General features: G+C 45.4%; 1 pseudogene; it reads right to left on the bottom strand.

Moving 5' to 3' along the window:
- Positions 1-14449: 14449 nt before the first annotated feature.
- Positions 14450-21867, bottom strand: part of LOC137571036 (zona pellucida-like domain-containing protein 1) — a 128194-nt pseudogene continuing 120776 nt past the window's right edge.

Here is a 21867-nt window from a genome sequence, read left to right as displayed (position 1 = left end):
ATAGGTTCACCCGAGGAGCAGGTGATGCACAGTAAGACAATGTATACTGATCACTCGTGGAGCGAGTGATTCAGACTGTACTGCAGTAGGTGATCACCTGAGGGGCAGGAGATCCAGACAGTACCGTAGTAACTAGTCACCTGAGGAGCAGGTGATTAAGACTGTATTTGCAGCTATCTACCTGAGGAGCAGGTGATTAAGACTGTACTGCAGCTATCAACCTGAGGAGCAGGTGATTCAGACTATACTGCAGCTATCAACCTAAGGAGCAGGTGATTACTAAACTGAGAATCCCTCACCAGGACTAAGCTCACTGGTGAGGGCAGAAGAGTCAGACAAGCAGGTTCGGCAACACACGGACAGATACAGTACAAAGGCAGAAGACGGAATCAGAGTGAGGGATAAGCTAAGTCGGCAACTGGATCAGATAGGCAAAGGCACAGAATCACAAGACAGAAGAGTAGTCAAGGCTAGCAGAGGGTCATAACAAATAATGCAATTCAATTAGTACTTTAAGCTATCAACAGAATCTGGCTAAGTGTGGATCCCCAGCTCCAGCTGTTTCTAGCACACTTTCGGATCTGACTCTGAGTGCTAACGCGTAGCATATGCAACAGCAGACGAGGAACAACTGACAGGTAGTCCTATATATACTGGGAGCGCTCCTTAGCGCCGCCCCAGTCACTCAGCCAATCAGGATCAGTGCTGGAGTCAGCTGACCGGCTGATCAGCTGACTCCCCTTCTGCTTGCATAAAGATCCTGTCTGTGCGCGTGCATAGCCCTCAGTCTATGTGCGACTGAGGGACCAGGCAAAGTTCCATCATGTAACCACGCGGCGAGGGCTGCTGGCTGAGACGCGGGGACAGCCGCCATGTCGCTCGGCGCTGCAGCGGCCTCCCCCTCATTCACCATAGTCCCAGGCACTATTCCATCATGTACCCGCGCGGCATAGCCGCCATGCCGCTTCCTGTTGTGGCGGCATCTCCGCTATGCTTTACAACGACCTACTGATTACGGTGGCTGAACCACATACCTCTACCCAATGTCCTGGAAGTTCTTAAAGAATTTGGCCTAGTTTCTGGTCTCAGATGCAACTGAGATAAAACAGAGGCTCTATTAATTAACTTTACACCAGAGCAAGAGGACAATTTAAAGTTTCATTTCCATTTTATCCAGCAGGAGACATTTCTAAAATATCTGGGCATCAAAATGTCCTCATCAATCACCAAACTAATAGACAGTAACTATCTCCCCATGCTGAAGCAGCAAAAATCCAAAATGTTATCTTGGAGCAGACTCAGACTCTTGTGGATGGGGCGGATCGCTTCCACCAAAATTATAGTATTACCCAAGCTTCTATATCTTTTTAGATCTATACCAGTCTCACTACCCAAGCATCATCTAATTGATATTCAGAAAGCTATGATGTCTTATATATGGGGAAAAAAGAACGAATATCAACGCTAACATATTATTCAGACACAGGGAAATGAGAGGACTGGGAGTTCCCAACTTACTGAAATTCCACGATGCGGCCCGATGTGCTCAGATTTTAAGCACTACTTTTAACAATCACTCATCACTGTGGGATATAATAGAAAACTCAGACTTAGCCCCCTCCAGTATCCAAGATAAACTTTGGCTTGAACCTGCATCACAAAGTATACAGAGGATATCTAACCCAACCCAATAACCGAAGACTCTTTCAAATTGTGGAACACACTAAGATTCAAATACAAATGAATATCATCACCCTCTCTATGGGTTCCTGCAACAACCCAGACTTCATCCCGAGGTTAGAGAAGATGTAATCGGCAAAGGCAGATGAATCCCATTTTCAACACTCAGAGAGAATGTAAGCATACCTCGAAGAGAATATTATAGATATTCCCAAATATTGCAATATATTGGTCATAAATGGTTACAGGGTTGCTTGCGAATTTTCGCCCAAGTCATTTTCGCATCGAATATCCCATTTTCGAATTTGGCAAATTGTCACGAAAATATTCAGAAATATTCGCGTTTTCGAGCAGCATCAAAAATTGAAGTATGAGGACGCTTATGCCCTTATGTGGAAAAAGGTCCGCAATAATCCGCATGAAACTTCGCTGTATGCGGACGCTTATGCTCTTATGCGGAAAAATGTCCGCAATAATCTGCTTATACATGCGTTACGTGGAAATACGTACAAGATAAACTACAAATTTAATGCAAAAATAATGGCATTAGGTGAAAATTTACGCAAAAATATTCGACCAAAAATGTGCCTGTCGAAACATAAATTAGGCGAAATTCGGCTAAAGAATTTTTGCATTTTCGCTCATCACTGAATGGTTATCCCTAAGAATACACATACCTTCAGAACTAGAAGAATCACTATCACAGAAAGGGGACGTTCCCCAAAACCATATCAGTTCTGTACAAACTCCTCACAAATCCAGATCGAGAAGATAGGCAAAAATATCAAAAGTCTCGGGATAAAGATTTAGGGTACTCAATCTCTTCAGCTCTGTGGAAGAAAATCTGGAGAAACACCATGAAATGCTCCCCTGGCACAGCCTATTTAGAAACTTCTATGAAACTAATGTATAGGACATACTACTGTGATGATCCGCTCAGCTGGCTGCACAGGCAGACAGCTGTTTGTCCATTCCTCTAGTCTGTGGGCTGCAGGTCTCTGGAACAGAGACCTGTCTTTCCATTGCAAGTTTCTGGTCTGTTCTCTTGCTGGGGGAATTTGCATACATTCGTTATGCAAATCCCCTACCTGCCTTCTTTGATGACTGGCACTATAAGAGCTTTATGGTTCCCAGAATGCTTTGCTGGACATTTCCCTTCCATGGTCTGTTCCTGATGGACACTGCTGGAGTGTCAGCCATTGCTATCTAGTATAGTTAATTCCTGGGGGTTGCTTTAGGCTCCCCTTCTAGCCCAGTCAGGTTGTATTATCTGTATTGCCTGTTCTGTCTTGTCTTGCCTTTTGCCATTGTCCTGCCCCTATGGTGGTCGACAGGAAATGGTTCTGATCTCTGTTCTTGGAGTATAGCTGGTGCAGCGGTTGCTACCAGCTATCTCTTCTGTTCTGTCTTCTGGGATCGCGCTAGCTACTTTTCGCTAGCGCTGGGGATCCTTCTGTTCTGTCTCCTGGGATCGCGCTAGCTACTTTTCGCTAGCGCTGGGGATCCTTCTGTTCTGTCTTCTGGGATCGCGCTAGCTACTTTTCGCTAGCGCTGGGGATCCTTCTGTTCTGCTACTCTGTACCTGGATCACGCTAGCCACTTTTCGCTAGTGCTGTGGATCCTATCTCTCGTTTGTCCCTGTTTTTGTGTGTCTGTCTTGTCCGCTACGCTTGCTGCAGGCTCGGTGAGGTAACCGTTAAGCAAGCGCTCGCGTCCTCTGTTTCATGTCTGTCTGTTTAGGGTTAGTTAGGTGTGCTTGTCTCTATTGTGCTTATCACGTGGAGATCGCGCATAACCGCGTGCACTGTTGCGAATGAGTGCGGTGTTCGCGGTTAGCTAGCGTTGTTATTTTCCGTATCTCCTTATTGTATTTGCTGTGCCTTTGCTACCCTCGTATTCTATTCTGATCTGCCTTGTGTCACGTCTGGCGATCGCACCTCTCGCGATCGCGTTCCTATTTCGTATCTGCTGTTGTGTGTGCGCGGTCGCGGGGTGGCGACTGGATTGGCGCACACACATACAACCTATCCCTTTGCTCAACCTCATTCGCAATCGCCTCTCTTGCGATTGCGTTCTGCGCTTCGTACAATTCCTGTCTGGCACTTGTGGAGGTACAGAGGATTGGTTCCTGCCGACAGGAATTTCACCCTACTGGTGCGTAGCACCTTTTGCTGGGTGCCTGCAAATATACGCTTGTGGAGGATTTCCGCCGTGTCAGCGCACGCGTTGTGCGCTGATCACGGAGAAAGTTCCACAATCGTTACAACTACACTCCATCCAAATTAAGCACATTTAATGCTAAAAATTCTAGTCTTTGCTTCCGACAATGCTCCTTGGAGGGAGACTTCTTCCACACCTGGTGGACATGCGATAGAGTGAACTAGATATGGAAGAAGGCCACAGAATTATTTACCAACATAACAAAAAGATAAACCAATCCCTCACCCATATGTTGCCTATTAAATGCATCGCTAGAGGGAATCCCCAAAAATGATTCACAAAAATGATGACAGCGTGCAGATCACAAATATCATCTCACCTGAAATAAACTGGAAAAAAATGATCCATAGGGTAAACGATATGTGCATCAATGAGTACCTACTAGGCCTCACAAGGGATGATAATGAACCCTTTTTCACAATATAGGACACATGTTTAAACTCCTCCCATGGCTCCCACCTATCTCTGACTAATAACCAGCTTTAGATATCTGAAAGACACAAATCTAAAGGTGGCCATACACTTATAGATTTGCAGCAGATTCGACCATCAGATAGATTTCTGTCACATGCCTGTCAAGTCGGAATCTAACAGGAATCTATCTTGTGTGTGCCACACACTAGGAACAGATTTCCAACAGATTTCAGAAAGAAATCTATTGGAAATCGATCTAAATGCATTATTGGACCATTAGATCCAATGCAACTCTGTAGGCCATCGATCTGCTGGCAACAGCAGATCGACCTAGATTTTCCATCCTGTCAGATCGATCGAAATCGATCAAAATCGGCCGCAAATTGATCGATCGGCCATCGATTTCCAATCGATCAATTGAGTTGATTGAATCGATCAGTCGATCGATGGCTGAAATCGACCAGTGTATAACAATAATAACAGCAGTATTTGTATAGCGCCTTTCTCCTGTCATTGCGCTTGCGATGCAGCCACTAGAGTGCACTCAGTAGGCAGTAGCAGTGTTAGGGAGACTTGCCCAAGAAACTCCTTACTGAATAGGTGCTGGCTTACAGAATAGGCAGAGCCGAGATTTAAACCCTGGTCTCCTGTGTCAGAGGCAGAACCCTTAACCATTACACTGTCCAGCCACTGTATGGGCCCCTTAAAGGATACCACAACTGAAATGTGACATAATGAGATAGACATGTGTATGTACAGTGCCTAGCACACAGATAACTATGCTGTGTTCCTTTTTTTCTTTCTCTGCCTGAAAGAGTTAAATATCAGGTATGTAAGTGGCTGACTCAGTCCTGACTCAGACAGGAAGTGACTACAGTGTGGCCCTCACTGATAAGAAATTCCCCTTTTTTACCTCTTTCTTGCTCTCAGAAGCCATTTTCTGCTAGGTAAGTGTTTTATAGTTGGAATTTCTTATCAGTGAGGGTCACACTGTAGTCACTTCCTGTCTGAGTCAGGACTGAGTCAGCCACTTACATACCTGATATTTAACTCTTTCAGGCAGAGAAAGAAAAAAAGGAACAAAGCATAGTTATCTGTGAGCTAGGCACTGTACATAAACATGTCTATCTCATTATGTCACATTTCAGTTGTGGTATCCTTTAAAGAGAGTCTGAAGCGAGAATAAATCTCGCTTCAGACCTCAGAGTTAGCAGGGGCATGTGTGCCCCTACTAAACCGCCGCTATCCCGCGGCTTAACGGGGGTCCCTGATCCCCCAAATCCCCTCCGTAATGTGGGGGAGCGCTTCCTGGTTGGGGCAGGGCTAACCGCCGCAGCCCTGCCCCACGCGCGTCTGTCAGCGCGTATCTCCGCCTCTCCCCCGCCCCTCTCAGTCTTCCTTCACTTAGAGTGGCGGGGGAGAGGCGGCGATGCGCCGCTGATAGACGCAACTGGAGGCAGGGCTGCAGCCGTTAGCCCTGCCTCCAGGAGCGACCAAGTCTGCGACCAAGTGTCGCAGTGGGGGGTTTGGGGGTCAAGGGACCCCCCTTTAGCAGCGCTATTGCAGCGGTTTAGCAGGGGCACACGTGCCCCTGCTAACTATGAGCTCTGAAGCGAGATTTATTCTCACTTCAGAGTCTCTTTAAGTTCACTGTTTAAACAACATTATATAAGCAGTGGCGGCGCCAGGGGGGTGCTTGGGGGTGCTCGAGCACCCCCTAGAATTGTCCAAGCACCCCCAAAGCACCCCCTGGAGTGAACTGACTTCAGGCGTCTAAAAGACGCCAAGTCAGTTCACACACCGGCAGCACGGAGCAGCAGGCAGGGCTACGGTAAGATGGCCGCCCGGAGCCCTGTTCTGCAGACTTCGGGCGGCCATTTTCCCGTAGCCCTGCTCTCTGCATGCAGGCAGGAAGTCTCGTCGTGACATCGGGAAGGAAGAGGATCGTGGGCGCGCGGGCGCTGCGCGCCACAATGAGGTCGGGACTCGGGACGGGAGGTCGGGAAAGAAGGTCTTCTGGCTGTAGGTGAGTAAATGGGTTTTTCTTTTCTTTTTCAGGTGATGCGGATTGTGCATATTGGGGTCATATCTGCTACGGATTGTGCATATTGGGGTCATATCTGCCACGGATTGTGCATATTGGGGTCATATCTGCCACGGATTGTGCATATTGGGGTCATATCTGCCACGGATTGTGCATATTGGGGTCATATCTGCCACGGATTGTGCATATTGGGGTCATATCTGCTACGGATTGTGCATATTGGGGTCATATCTGCTACGGATTGTGCATATTGGGGCGATATCTGCTACCGATTGTGCATGTTGGGGTCATTTCTGCTACCGATTGTGCATATTGGGGTCATTTCTGCTACCGATTGTGCATATTGGGGTCATTTCTGCTACCGATTGTGCATATTGGGGTCATTTCTGCTACCGATTGTGCATATTGGGGTCATATCTGCTACCGATTGTGCATATTGGGGTCATATCTGCTACCGATTGTGCATATTGGGGTCATATCTGCTACCGATTGTGCATATTGGGGTCATATCTGCTACCGATTGTGCATATTGGGGTCATATCTGCTACCGATTGTGCATATTGGGGTCATATCTGCTACCGATTGTGCATATTGGGGTCATATCTGCTACCGATTGTGCATATTGGGGCCATATCTGCTACCGATTGTGCATATTGGGACCATATCTGCCACCGATTGTGCATATTGGGACCATATCTGCCACCGATTGTGCATATTGGGACCATATCTGCCACCGATTGTGCATATTGGGACCATATCTGCCACCGATTGTGCATATTGGGACCATATCTGCTACCGATTGTGCATATTGGGGCCATATCTGATAACGATTGTGCATATTGGGGCCATATCTGATAACGATTGTGCATATTGGGGTCATATCTGCTAACGATTGTGCATATTGGGGTCATATCTGCTACCGATTGTGCATATTGGGGCTATATCTGATAACGATTGTGCATATTGGGGCCATATCTGATAACGATTGTGCATATTGGGGCCATATCTGATAACGATTGTGCATATTGGGGCCATATCTGATAACGATTGTGCATATTGGGGTCATTGGACGTGTTTTTTGTTAAAATCTGCTCACATTACGTGTATTTTCTTGAGAAAACCTGCACAATTATGTGAATTTTCTGGGAAAAGGGTCACCAAAACTTGGGCCCTCTGTCTTTGCGTTGCACTTTTAAAGGGAACCCGAGGTGAGAATAATATTGAGGCTGCCATATTTATCTCCCTTTAAGCAATACCAGTTGCCTGGCTGCCGTGCTGGTCCTCTGCCTCTTATTCTTTCAACCATAGACCCTGAACAAGCATGCAGCAGGTCAGGGGTTTCTGACAATATTGTCAGAACTGACAAGATTAGCTGCATGGCTTGTTTCTGGTGTAATTCAGTTCACTACTACAGCCAAATAGATCAGCAGGGCTGCCAGGCAACTAGTATTGTTTAAAAGGAAATAAATATGGCAGCCACCATATCACTCTCACCCTGGGTTCACTTTAAATTACAGTTAGCCCCGCCCTCATCCGGTCATGACCACGCCCATTTTTTCGCCGCGGCGCGCTTCGCGCGCCGCAGGTTGTGGCCACACCCATTTTTGGCGCGGCGCGCTTCGCGCGCCGCAGGTCGTCAGCTCCCCCGGAAATTGGTCCAGCACCTGCATAGCACCCCCTAAAAAAATTTCCTGGAGCCGCCACTGTATATAAGGATCCACTTATGTTAGGTTATATTATATAGTTTGTTATACCATTACTTTCTGTTATAATTGGAACATTATCATCTGATAGAGACATACTTTTCTACTTATAGTTTTGGATGGAAACAATTCTTCCTTGACTTGAATGTTCACTCAACCTAAACATTACATGTTGTATAAAGATTACACTTAAGATGTTTAGCCATGATCTCTTGCAATTTCATGGAATGTTTATCTTTCACTTCAATAAAGATATTTTGAAAGTAAATAATATAATAGGACATATATAGTAGGACAATGTGGTATTAGATTGTGAGCTCCTCTGAGGACAGTCAGTGACATGACTAGGTACTTTGTACAGTGCTGCAGAAGATGTCAGTGCTATATAAATACATAATAATAATATGGTAGGACATTAGACTATGACTATGGTAGGATTAGATTGTGAGCTCCTCTGGGGACAGTCAGTGACATGACTATGTACTCTGTAATATGCTGCAGAAGATGTCAGTGCTATATAAATACATAATGATAATATATTAAGACATTAGACTATGGCTATGGTAGGATTAGATTGTGAGCTCCTCTGGGGACAGTCAGTGACATGACTATGTACTCTGTAATGTGCTGCAGGAGATGTCAGTGCTATATAAATACATACTAATAATAATATGGTAGGACATTAGACTATGACTATGGTAGGATTAGAGTGTGAGCTCCTCTGAGGACAGTCAGTGACATGACTAGGTACTCTGTAATGTGCTGCAGAAGATGTCACTGCTATATAAATAGATAATAATAATATGGTAGGACATTAGACTATGACTAGGGTAGGATTAGAGTGTGAGCTCCTCTGGGGACAGTCAGTGACATGACTATGTACTCTGTAATGTGCTGCAGAAGATGTCAGTGCTATATAAATACATACTAATAATAATATGGCAGGACATTAGACTATGACTATGGTAGGATTAGATTGTGAGCTCCTCTGAGGACAGTCAGTGACATGACTATGTACTCTGTAATGTGCTGCTGAAGATGTCAGTGGTATATAAATACATAATAATATGGTAGGACATTAGACTATGACTATGGTAGGATTAGATTGTGAGCTCCTCTGAGGACAGTCAGTGACATGATGACTATGTACTCTGCAATGTGCTGCAGGATATGTTAGTGCTATATAAATATATAATAATAATAATATGGTAGGACATTAGACTATGGCTATGGTAGGATTAGTGTGTGAGCTACTCTGAGGACAGAAAAAATGAAGAGGAAAGAAAACATCCGGGCACCTTCCGTCTTTAAAATTTATTGTGCAATGTCCACATCCATCAGGGTTACATACCACGAGTGTGTTCCACGAGTGGTCAATACGGTGGCTGTGAGGTGGAGGTGGGGATGCCGGGCATCAGTGAGGGCTTGCGACGGCCGTTTCGCGTCTTGCTAGACGCTTGGTCACGCTGTGCTCCCGAGATCTACTCTGAGGACAGTCAGTGACATGACTATGTACTGTACTCTGTAATATGCTGCAGGAGATGTCAGTGCTATATACAGTAAATACATAATAATAATAATATGGTAGGACATTAGGCTATGACTATGGTAGGATTAGAGTGTGAGCTCCTCTGAGGACAGTCAGTGACATGACTGTGTACTCTGTAAAGTGCTGCAGAAGATGTCAGTGCTATATAAATACATAATAATAATATGGTAGGACATTAGGCTATGACTATGGTAGGATTAGAGTGTGAGCTCCTCTGAGGACAGTCAGTGACATGACCATGTACTCTGTACAGCGCTGCAGGAGATGTCAGTGCTATATAAATACATAATAATAATAATATGGTAGGACATTAGGCTATGACTATGGTAGGATTAGAGTGTGAGCTACTTTGAGGACAGTCAGTGACATGACTATGTACTGTGTAATATGCTGCAGAAGATGTCAGTGCTATATAAATACATAATAATAATAATAATATGGTAGGACATTAGACTATGGCTATGGTAGGATTAGAGTGTGAGCTCCTCTGAGGACAGTCAGTGACATGACTATGTACTCTGTAATGTGCTGCAGAAGATGTCAGTGCTATATAAATACATAATAATAATATGGTAGGACATTAGACTATGACTATGGTAGGATTAGAGTGTGAGCTCCTCTGAGGACAGTCAGTGACATGACTATGTACTCTGTAATGTGCTGCAGAAGATGTCAGTGCTATATAAATACATAATAATAATATAGTAGGATATTAGACTATGACTATGGTAGGATTAGAGTGTGAGCTCCTCTGAGGACAGTCAGTGACATGACTATGTACTCTGTAATGTGCTGCAGAAGATGTCAGTGCTATATAAATACATAATAATAATATGGTAGGGCATTAGACTATGACTATGGTAGGGATTAGATTGTGAGCTCCTCTGAGGACAGTCAGTGACATGACTATGTACTCTGTAAAGTGCTGCAGAAGATGTCAGCACAAGATAATATGGTAGGACATTAGAAGGTGCATGAAGGGGATGCATGTCCAGATGCTCACCAAACAAGAATGACGACCACAGGAACCACAAAGAGAAGCCTGTTACCATCAGGAGAAGATATGCATATTCCATTTATTGAGGCCTCTTTCACGGTGCGATGTTAAAGTTGCACGTTAGAAAAAGTTTTCACCGCAGACTAATGCACAGCAATGCTAAGTCTGTGTGACATTCACAGTGCACATGTTGTGTTTTTGTGTAACGTGTAGCAATATTAGAAAGTGCAGCATGCTGTGCGTTATACACGTTATTAGCTGCAGTGGACTGTTTGCACATGCTCAGTAATGACCTGGAAGCATACTTTTCATTGCCTGTATGCTCTACTGTATGCGATGATAACAGGTCATAGAGTTGCGCTGTGACAGTTTGGGGACGTTGAGTTGTTAGTTTGCATTGCGACTTTACCGTTGCATAAAAACGCAATGTCCCACTGTGAAAGTAGCCTAAAAGTCATCCAGAGTGCCCCTTTAGTTTATTTCAATGCATTGCGTCCGGTTCCATGACCAGGTGGATTCTGGGTGCTGTGCAGATAGCTCAGATGGCTCCTCCCTCCAGTGTACCACTGTATGCCAATATTATATAAATATTGCTATTATGTATTAATTTTACGTTTATAATTACTGAAATAAATAATAAGAAGCATCATGGTCATTGTTGCCATTATAATTTTTATTATTACAATGATTTTAATTATGACACAGCAGAATTAATACTATTTTTATTACGATTATTATGATTATGATATAGCAGAATGAATACAATTTTTATTACGATTATGACACAGCAGAATTAATAATATTTTTATCATTGCAATTATTATAATCAACACATAGTAGAACAAATACTCATTTATTGGTTAGAATAATTATGAAAGCTATTATTACTTCATTATAAAAAGCCCTAGAAACAATCTTCCATCGCTACACAAGCCATTCTACAAATGAATCCTGTGACATATGAGCTTCATCTTTCTAGCAAAGACAATGGGAGACATGAAAGAAATTCAGCATTGCTGTCACTCCCGCTGTCACTCCCGCTGTCACTCCCGCTGTCACTCCCGCTGTCACTCCCGCTTGCACTCCCGCTTGCACTCCCGCTGGCACTCCCGCTGTCACTCCCGCTGTCACTCCCATGTGTAACCTTAAAGGGAACCTCCAGACAAAATATCTACTCAGCAGCACTGAGAAGCCTTGGTGTTTCTTTAACAGTTTCACAACATCAGAACTTTGTTTCTCTTATACAAGCCTCATTTTTATCTGCACAGAAGAAAGCTGCCCGGGCATTTTTCCCCTGATGCTGTGCAAAGCATGATGGGATTTCTGATGTTGTTGTTCTCATTCTGCTGTTTTGGTGCAATTTTTTTTCTCTAATTTAGAATTTGAGATGTGAAGCCTAGTGTGTGCAGCTGAGAGGGGTGATCAGGACATAGGACAGTTGGAACTGTGTCTCATGCTCCCGGTCACCTCCTCTCCTTTCAACCAAAAAGATGGCTGCCCCCATGAAAAAGATGGCTGCCTCCATAAAAAAGATGGCTGCCCCATGAAATCACAAACTTTTTCCTGTTCTTTTAACCCTCTGGGCGATACAATTGCACTTTTTTTTTAATTTTATATTTATTAAATCATGTAGCGAGCCCTGGGCTCGCTACATGATAGCCGCTGCGCAGCGGCATCCCCCCACCCACTCCAATCGCCTTCGGCGATCAGAGTAAGCAGGAAATCCCGTTCAGAACGGGATTTCCTGCTGGGGTTCCCCGGGTCGCATGGCCACTGGGTGGGATGACGTCACCGACGTCATGGACGTCATGACGTCAGAGGGAGTCCCGATCCACCCCTCAGCGCTGCCTGACACTGATTGGCCAGGCTGCGCAGGGGGTCTGGGGGGGGGCTGCGCAGCACGGCGGGTAGCGGCGTATCGGTGGCGAGCGGCGGTGATCGGAAGTGACACGCAGCTAGAAAAGTGCTAGCTGCGTGTAACAAAAAAAAATTATGCAAATCGGCCCACCAGGGCCTGAGAAATCCTCCTGCGCGATATACCCCGAGCTCAGCTCGGGATTATCGCCCAGGAGGTTAAAACAGGGTGTATAAGAGATTACATGACCGATTTTTTAATTAACATAACTAATGTAACTTAATGACTGTATGTTTGTTTAGGCTGAAGTTCCCCTTTAAAGCTACACACGTCTGACTTTTACAAACTACCGGTCGTCAGACCCGCCCGGCGGTCGTTCTGACGACAGTTTGCTGGTGTGTACAGTCTGTCTTCAGGCTGACAAGGCTCCGTTCCATTCGGCAGATCAATCAAAACCAGCCTTATCAGCCTGACGACAGACTGTACACACGAGTACACTGTCGTCAGAACGACCGCCCCAGGGGCGGGTCTGACGACTGGTAGTTTGTAAAAATCAGGCGTGCGTACGTGCCTTTATTCTACGGGATACATGAAGAGACATCCTGCTGAGTTGTCAGAAAACACCTGAGCCCCGACCTTCTCTTCCCTTAGATGTACCATTGTGCCTTCTTCACCTCTAAGGCCTCGTTCACACTCGGGATATTGCTGTTCCCTTTTCACAGAGCATTGTGCTGTGCGCATTGCTAGGTACAGCTTTCTCCATTGATTCTAATGTAACAAGTTCACATTTATGTGCTTTGTTACTGTCCGTTTGAGAAACGTGATGTTGCGTGCATTTCTGTGTTGCAGCAATGCAAGTGAATGGGTGTGTTTTTTTTTTTTTTAGAGCATAGAAGCGCATCTTTGAAGATGCGTTTTTATTTACCCCTAATTAGGGCTTATTTGCATATAGCGTGCTTTCAGCCGCTCTTTTGGAAACGCGATCGCAGGGACAGCAGACAGGGTATAGCCTGCACTGTCTGCTGTTTCCATCATGCACTGCTATTCACCACTGAATCGCAGCGCATGGTTGCATGCATTTTGGGGCGATTACATCCACGTTCCCTTCAGTATAATGAATGGGATTGCAAGCTCCGCCCCCCCCCCCCCCCCGAGTGACGCGCAACACAGAGCTGTGCGGCTCTGCATTGCAGTGCAAATGAGCCTTTAAAAAAATTAAAAATTTGAATGAATATAAATCTTTACTGACAACTGCTATATTAAATAAGGGAAACATGCTGAATAAAACCACGTTCAAGTGCGTTCCAGCGCATATAAACACATAGGTCCGCTTAAAAATACCACACCGCAACTAACTCACTGAAACGCATTATGAAACGCGCATTAATGCATGCATGTTTATCATGTGCTTGAGAAATATATGGAGGCTGCCATATTTATTTCCTTTTATACAATACCAGTTGCCTGGCAGTCCCGCTGGTCTATTAGGATGCAGTTGTGTAATGCCAGAAACATGCATGAAGCTAATCTTTCAGATCTGACAATAATGTCAGAAACAGCTGATCTGCTGCATGCTTGTTCAGGGGCTATGGCTAAAAAAGCATTAGAGGCAGAGGATTAGCAGGACAGCCGGGCAACTAGTATTGTTTAAAAGAAAATAAATATGGCACCCTCCATATCTCCCTTGCTTCAGTTACCCTTTAGATACATTTGTAAATGCATCCAATGTAAACGAGGCCTTACGCAGAAAGACAATTCCAACGCTCAAATGCTAAATCGATCTATGGCTTTATTATGCATTGTATGGAAATCAATGAGAAATGCACGTTATTCCAATAGGTTAATCATATATAAATATTTACACTTGAATTCTGATCACTACTATGCATGCAGCTAGACGGCCCCTTAGCTTGCAGTAAGGGTATTTAGAAGCCCATACAGGTGAGTCTATAATAGCAGGACACTAGCAGGTCATCCTCTCCACCTTCTAATGAAAGTTGCTCTTCTCCAGGTAGCGGCTCTTCTGCAGCCGTCGGTGCATTAGGAAGACCAGGCCCCCCATCAAGGTGCAGAGCAAGGCCAGGAAGCCCACCGTAACTCCGAGGCCAACTGCGGTGCTCACAATCTCCTCAGAGTCCACGCTGGAAGAGCCTGCAAGGGCAAACATTCACATTACTACGGGACTTACTGATAACTACCAGATAATAGGAACTGATTAAAAGCGGTATTGTCACCATAAAAATCAAATTACAACAGCAACTGGTCTGAGTGTATTAAGTGATAAAGATGCTAATCCTGCATTCAAAACTTGCAAAACTTTTTCTGCTGTTATGGTTTGTAGTTATCACATACTTTAGGAGCCCTGGCCCTAGTGCCAAACAGTGCCAAATAGTTGAATGCTGGGAGTTCTTTTTATCTATAATATGTTCCTCCTCTTCCATGTATTTCCCTGCCTAGCTGCTTATCAGAAACACCCTCTGATTACTTGTGTTTACAAGCAAGGCTGAGGTGACTCAGTGATTGGAGGATAAGACAGTGCAGTTGTTAGTATACACCTCAGTGGGAGTGTCTGAAGACTCTGGGAGGAGGGCAGATGATGAATACACAATGAGAAAGAGAAGGGAGGGGGGAAACAAGAGTCAGGGAGGATATGATGTCAGCATTAGCTTGGCAAGATGGCCACTGCCTAGAATAGGATTCTCTGCTTTTCCTTTATAAAATTCACAGGAATCATTATGTGGATAGCACAATACATCTGTTATGTAAGTAGAAGTAGTATTTATCTACTTATATATGTGTTTTATTTCTAGGTTAGCATGGGCGTCGCTTGTTCTTTAAAGAGAACCCGAGGTGGGGTTCTAAGAATGAAATCCGCATACAGAGGCTAGGTCTGCTTATATTGCCCAGCCTCTGTTGCTATCCCAATCCCCCCTAAGTTTCCTCTGCGCTCTGCTGTCCCCCATAAATCACAGCCGCGCTGTCGACATGTGGCGGGCTGTGTTTACCTATGTAGTGTCACTCTCGCCACTTCCCCCGCCTCCTGCATAGCTCCGGTCCCCGCCCGCATCCCTTCCCTCCCCGCTAATTGGAGGGAAGGGACGTGGGCGGAGACCGGAGCTATGCAGGAGGCGGGGGGAGTGGCGAGAGTGACAGCACATAGTTAAACACAGCCCGCCACATGTCGGCAGCGCAGCTGTGATTTATGGGGGCCAGAAGAGCGCAGGGGGTGTCTGGGGGGATTGGGATAGCAACAGAGGCTGGGCAATATAAGCAGACCTAGCCTCTGTGTACTGATTTCATTCTTAGAAACCACCTCGGGTTCTCTTTAAGTCAGGCCTGGTTCACATTAGCGTTTCTCTGCAGAGCCGGCCGTAAGGATCCGGCCATCAGGATCAGGAAATACTGTCAGATTTTACAGTCAGTGTGCTGTAAACTGTTAGTTTTCTATTTGTTACTATGTAGCTGCAAAACCCTCCGTGTCCGTTCCGCTGAGCAAAACGGTCCACAAAATTGGGTCCTGCAGCATTTTTTCGCCTGCTCAGCGGAATGGACCACAGAACAGTACGGCCGGTTCCGTTGCTAAATGCTAATGTGAACCTGGCCTCAAACGTTCCCTCCAAATCCAGGATACCTCCTTACATTGCACCGAAGTTCTACATGCAGCCAAATGCAAAAATGAACACTGCTTACAACCTAGATAGGTATACATTTTACATAATGGTTTCCCCTATGTTGCTTTAAAGGGATACTGTAGGGGGTCGGGGGAAAATGAGCTGAACTTACCCGGGGCTTCTAATGGTCCCCCTCAGACATCCTGTGTTGGCGCAGTCACTCCTCAATGCTCCGGCCCCGCCTCCGGTTCACTTCTGGAATTTCTGACTTTAAAGTCAGAAAACCACTGCGCCTGCACGCCCGTGTCCTCGCTCCCGCTGATGTCACCAGGAGTGTACTGCGCAGACACAGACCATACTGTGCCTGCGCTGTGCGCTTTTGATGACATCAGCGGGATCGAGGTCACGGCAACGCAGGCGCAGTGGTTTTCTGACTTTAAAGTCAGAAATTCCAGAAGTGAACCGGAGGCTGGGCCGGAGCATCGGTGAGCGGCTGCGCCAACACAGGATGTCTGCGGGGGACCATTAGAAGCCCCGGGTAAGTTCAGCTCATTTTCCCCCGACCCCCCTACAGTATCCCTTTAAGTGCTGCTATCAATTTCTGAATTAAAGGGTATCTGTGACGTAAGTAAAAATGCAAAAGTTAGATACTCACCTTACTAGTAGGCGTGTATCAAAAAAGGGCGCCTGGAAAAAAGGGCGCGGGTTATAGCCGAAATTATAGGTTGTAATGTAAAACAATATTTTTCGTTTATAGCTTATAAACGAAAATATAGTGCTAAATCGGTTCAATAAACGGAAATGAAACGGCAAAATACCGTCTATAACAACAAACAAATTCGGAAATGAAACATCAAATAGCATCTATACCAAAAAAACAATAATTACACTTGTATTAAACATAGTAATACAATGGTAGATTTTACAGGTATTTTACTCAATTATACATAATTGTAGGCTCTCCCTATCCCTAAACCCTAGACCCTCCTCCCCCCCTTGTGTAAATATGCATAATTTAATAAATTGTGTATATTACAAATATTGTACTGTAACTATACCTATCCCTACTGTCACACATAACCCTTCCTGTACCTATCCCTAACCACTAGACCCCCCCCTGGTGGTGCCTAACCCTAACCACCCACCCTGGTGGTGCCTAACCCTAACCACCCCCCTGGTGCTGCCCAACCCTAACCACCCCCCTGGTGTTGCCTAACCCTAACCACCCCCCTGGCGGTGCCTAACCCTATCCACCCCCCCTGGTTGTGTATATTGTACTGTAACTATACTTATCCCTACTCTCACACAGAACCCTCCCTGTACCTATCCCTAACCCTTAGACCCCCCTAGTAGTGTCTAACCCTAACCACCCTCCCTGTTGGTGCCTGACCCTAACCACCCACCCTGGTGGTGCCCAACCCTAACCACACCCCTGGTGTTGCCTAACCCTAACCACCACCCTGGCGGTGCCTAACCCTAACCACCCCCCTGGTGGTGTATATTGTACTGTAACTATACCTATCCCTACTCTCACACAGAACCCTCCCTGTACCTATCCCTAACCCCTAGACCCCCCTAGTAGTGTCTAACCCTAACCACCCTCCCTGGTGGTGCCTAACCCTAAACACTACTTAGTAGTGCCTAACCCTAACCACCCCCCCCCTGGGGTGCCTAACCTTAAGAACCCCTAGTGGTGCCTAACCCTAACCACCCTCCCTGGTGGTGCCTAACCGTAACCACCCCCCTGGTGGTGCCTAACCATAACCACTCCCCTGGTGGTGCCTAACTGTAACCACTCCCCTGGTGGTGCCTAACCCTAACCACCCCTGGTGGTGCCTATTAACAGGGATGCTCATCCGGATATCCAACCATTTAAAAACACTATCCGGCCGGATACGGATAGTTAGGCAGAAATCCGGATAGCTATCTGCAGATAGTTTCACGGCCGACCCGGATATCCGTGGATTTCTCCCACATATCCGGATTACCAGTTCAGTGGCAATAATACCTCCCTCCTTCTCTCTGGTCTTCCGGGGATTTGCAGTATTTCCAAAGCGCATGCGTGTGTCTCCACAGCCAGCCACCCAGAGCTGTGCCCAGTGTCCACTACTATAATTGTGTGTCACATTAGACACAAACAGAGTAGTAATCCAGGGCTTCCCCTCCGGCATGCCGCAGTCCAGGTGTTAGAGCCTTTGAAACAGGTTTTACAGGGGGGGCGCTAGAGAGGCGCTTTCTGGAGCAGATGCTGTGTCTGTGAGCTCCTCACTGAAAGCCGGACTGCCAAAGCTACACGGAACGGATTTGGACATGCTATATAGCATCTGAAAGGTGAGACATCAGGCAATGCAGAGATCCCCCAAGATCTACCCAACGAGGAGCAGATCAAGCTACATCCCTCTCCGTTCGCCGCTCAGATTTGCCCGGAGATTCTCTAAGATGGCCACCGCTTCTTCTTCCTGTGCGTCAGTTGCGTCAGCCGCGGACGCGACCAAAAATACGCATGCACCGCCGTCGCCTATACTGGCCCAGCAATTGGATGCGGACAAAGGTACGCGATCATCCTCTTCTTCTTCCATTGACTCTAACGCTAACGCGGAAAAACGTACGCATGCATCCCCTCTCCTACACACTCTGTCTCCACAAGCGGATGCGACAAAAGATACGCTTCCCTCCCCTATTCCCGCAATAGATCTACATGCGGACGCGAACAAAAGTACGCTTTCATCTAAGAAACTTGAGCTACCTAATAGGGCAAATGGCAACAAAAGTACGCATTTGACCCATTCACCCATACAAACATCCGCATCCTCCCCACCTCCATCTACCATGGGAACATCCTCATCCTTACTTCAGATGGAGTCCCAGACTCCCTCACAACATGAATCTCAGCCACACGTACCACAGATGAGCGGGATGTCTGCAGAAGAACTGATTGCAACTATCACAAATATATTTCGTACTGAACTACGAAATGAGCTGAAGGCGGCGGTCACACAGTTGTCTACCCAGATAAATGACATAGGAGAGAGGGTCTCTTCCCTTGAGAATCAAGCGGATGATATCGTAATGGTGACCAATGCAAATACTGCAAATATCGAAGCTCATGAGAATCGATTCGAATTTATGGAAGCGAAACTTGAAGATCTTGAAAATAGGAGTAGACGAGCCAACGTGAGATTTAGAGGGATGCCAGAATCAGTGGTCAACCTAGAATCAACGGCAATCAACCTCTTCAATGCTCTCCTCCCACAACATGATCAATCGCTATTGAGAGTGGTAAGAATCCACAGGGCCCTAGCAAGACCTCGTAACCCAGCTCTGCCACGAGATATAATAGCGAAGCTTGCCTCAGAAGACGCTCGAGACAAGATCCTAGTGGCAGCAAGAGATCTAAGATCTATCCCTGGATTTCCACAATCAGTCCAAATATTTGCAGATTTGGCGCCACTCACAATACAAAAACGCAGAGCCATGAGACCATTCACGCTGGCTCTCCAAAAGGCCTCAATCAGATATAGGTGGAGGTTTCCCTTTGCTCTTATCTTTAGACATAACAACAAACAGCATGTCTGTACCACTATCGGAGAGGCAGAAAATGCGCTTACGGAAGCCAATATCCAATACGAGATCCCTGACCCGCAAGACTCACCACGACCAACTCAGTCGCCACAATATCAACGTGAGCAGAGACTTGAAACATCCTGGACCACCACAAGACGTTCTGTCACACCACCGCGGCTTGAGGAGCGCTCTCTGGAACCTACTTAGGAGCCCTGAGACCACTTTATGATGTTGGTCCCCATCTGATCTTTTAAATTTTCTCCCTAAAAGAGATCACTATATTCTAGTCTACCCTTGATATAGACTCTTACCCAGCTTAGGAGAACTATACCCATCTGTTGGGGTCCACTTTATGATGTTGGACCCCACCGGCTCCTGAAGGCTACAATTTCAGATGACTCTTTACGTCTTAGATCCCATCATCACGGGGTCCACTTTATGATGCTGGACCCCAACTGATATATTAGCCTATGGTCTCCTTCTTCTGGAGATCCTCATCCACATGTCATGGGCCCACGTTATGATGTTGGGCCCCATCAGACCTTTTGTTCATAAGACTTGGGTCCACCTTATGATGTACGATATTAGTCATCTTTTACAGCACTAGTCTTTACTGACTGGGTTTTTGTTTCTCTCTGGACATTTATATACTACAACTGAGTCTCATAAGAATTATTTCGAGGGTAAGATACTCTATTGCCTTTTATTAGTGATCTTTGCTCACTCTTTTTAGATATAGATATATCACTGTTTAACCATGACCATGTTTCTTTAAGTTCTGTTTTGAGTTTACATTAGGTTCTTATTGGCGGTCCGGCAGACAGGCTCTTGCCGTCCCCCACTTGGATGAGAGGTGTTTGGTGGATAGTCGCTATTTTATTGACGTCCACCCGCCTGCTCTCATCATTGGCACCTTTAGTGCCAAATATTTTTTTGTTTTACTTTAAGATAATAATTCTATTCTGTGCCACTCATGTGTGTTTCTCCTTAAGTGAGAAAAATTCCACTTTAGATTTTCTGGTCCGCTGGTCTTCCACCTCAGCTCTTTCTCTTAATAGTTACGTGATCGCCGAAATTCAAGTCCATTAATGTGTTGACACACAACACCAGGGGCTTGAACTCCCCGGCCAAAAGGAATAAGGCCTTTAAGGCTTACGCTAAACACTCCCCGGACATCCTGTGCATACAGGAATCACATTTCTCAACAAATAATCCTCCCAAACATTTCCATAAGAATTATAATAGGCACTTTTTATCCTCATTCAAAAAAAGAAGTAGAGGATTGATCACCCTATTTTCAGATAGTTTCCCCATTGAGGTTCTTTCCACACTATCAGATCCTTCGGGTACGTACATTATAAATTTGGGGAAATACGAATCTAAAACCATCTGTATTGTTAACTGTTATGCCCCACCTGATATCGCAAGTTCTGTCCTCTCTGGGATTTCTGAAATGCTATTAACATTACAATATGATAGCCTGATCTGGGCGGGTGACTTCAACTTGACCCCTAATGATACTATTGATAGAACTCACCCACCTAGACCTTCTATAATTAAGAAAAATCAAACACTTTTTCAGGAAATTTTTAAATTACATTCCCTGGTGGACTCCTGGAGAGAACATAATAATGCAAAGAGAGGTTATTCATGTTTTTCAGCCCCGCACAATTCGTACTCTAGGATTGACCTGATCTTGATTTCCTCCCTCTGTGCATCCTCGATAGCTTACTCCCGACACATACTATGCCCTTGGTCAGACCATGATATGGTCCTGACTGCAATGACCTCCCCAATACCCAAGACCTTTCGCTCACAATGGAGATTAAATGAATCACTGCTAACCAATACTAGCATCTGTAATGATATAGAGGAATGTCTTGATAATTACTTTAAAGAAAATACTACTCCAGACGTGAATGAAGGTGTGTGCTGGGTGGCCCACAAGGCGGTGGTAAGGGGGGAACTTATCAGGAAGGCATCCAAAGTCAAAAGGGATAAGGGGATCATTGTATCTAATTTAGAGCATAAAATTAACACCTTGCACTTATTAAATCAATCCCACCCTTCCCGGTATCTACAAAAAAAAATATTCGACCTTCAGCTGCAATTAGATGCGATTTTTGGTGCGGAGGTTGAAAAGGCAATGAGATGGACGGGAGCCATGGCCTATGAACAGCTAAACAAGCCTAACAAATGGCTGGCTAAAAAATTAAGATTAAAACAAACA

This window comes from Hyperolius riggenbachi, chromosome 4 (assembly GCF_040937935.1).
Source record: "Hyperolius riggenbachi isolate aHypRig1 chromosome 4, aHypRig1.pri, whole genome shotgun sequence".
Lineage (NCBI taxonomy): Eukaryota > Metazoa > Chordata > Amphibia > Anura > Hyperoliidae > Hyperolius > Hyperolius riggenbachi.
Note: the sequence above shows the minus strand (reverse complement) of the source record. Positions and strands in the feature narration are given on the sequence as shown.